Source organism: Nomia melanderi, unplaced genomic scaffold (genome assembly GCF_051020985.1).
Source record: "Nomia melanderi isolate GNS246 unplaced genomic scaffold, iyNomMela1 scaffold0014, whole genome shotgun sequence".
Classification (NCBI taxonomy): Eukaryota; Metazoa; Arthropoda; class Insecta; order Hymenoptera; family Halictidae; genus Nomia; species Nomia melanderi.
The window spans coordinates 1,498,396-1,499,350 of record NW_027475130.1 but is presented as its reverse complement, the minus strand read 5'-3'; positions in this window follow the sequence as shown (position 1 = coordinate 1,499,350).

The window sequence follows — 955 nt, the reverse complement described above, 5'->3', positions numbered from 1 at the left end:
ACAGAATCATGCGCCAGGGCCTCCTGCAGATAATTCACTTTGGTTTATTGCGCTATCTCTAATATCACCCGAGATATCACCAGATATATATTGGATTTTTCACTGACCCGGAGTGTACGGCCCCATGAGACGGCGGCTTTCTCGGCCCCTGGTGGTCCGAGGTCGTTCACGCTGCACAGATTCATGCGCCAGGGCCTCCTGCAGATAATTCACTTTGGTTTATTGCACTATCTCTAATAGCACCCGAGATATCACCAGATATATATTTGATTTTCCCCTGACCCTGAGTGTCCGGCCCCATGAGACTGTGGTTTCCTCGGCCCCTGGTGATCGGAGGTCGTTCCCGCTGCCCAGATTCATGCGGCAGGGCCTCGTACAGACAATGCACATTTTCTTTAATGCGCTATCTGTAATAGCACCCGAGAAAGCACCATGTATATTCTGGATTTTTACATGACTTTGGGTGACGGATACAGAAAATCTGTAATTTTCTCGGCCCCTGGTGGTCCGATGTCGTTATTGCAGCACAGATTCATGCGCAAGAGCCTCCTACGGACAATGCACTTTGATTTATTGCGCTATCTCTAATAGCACCCGAGTTATCACCGGATATATATTTGATTTTTCCCTGACCCTGAGTGTCCGGCCCCATGAGACGATGGTTTTCTCGGCCCCTGGTTGTCCGAAGTCGTTCCCGCTGCACAGATGCATGCACCAGGGCCTCCTACAGACAATGCACTTTGATTTATTGCGCTATCTGTAATAGCACCCGGGTTATCACCAGATTTATATTGGATTTTTCCCTTACCCTGAGCTTCCGGCCCCATGAGACGGTGGTTTTCTCGGCCCCTGGTGGTCCGAGGTCGTTCCAGCGACACAGATTCATGCGCCAGGGCCTCCTGCAGATAATTCACTTTGGTTTATTGCGCTATCTCTAATAGCACCCGAGATATCA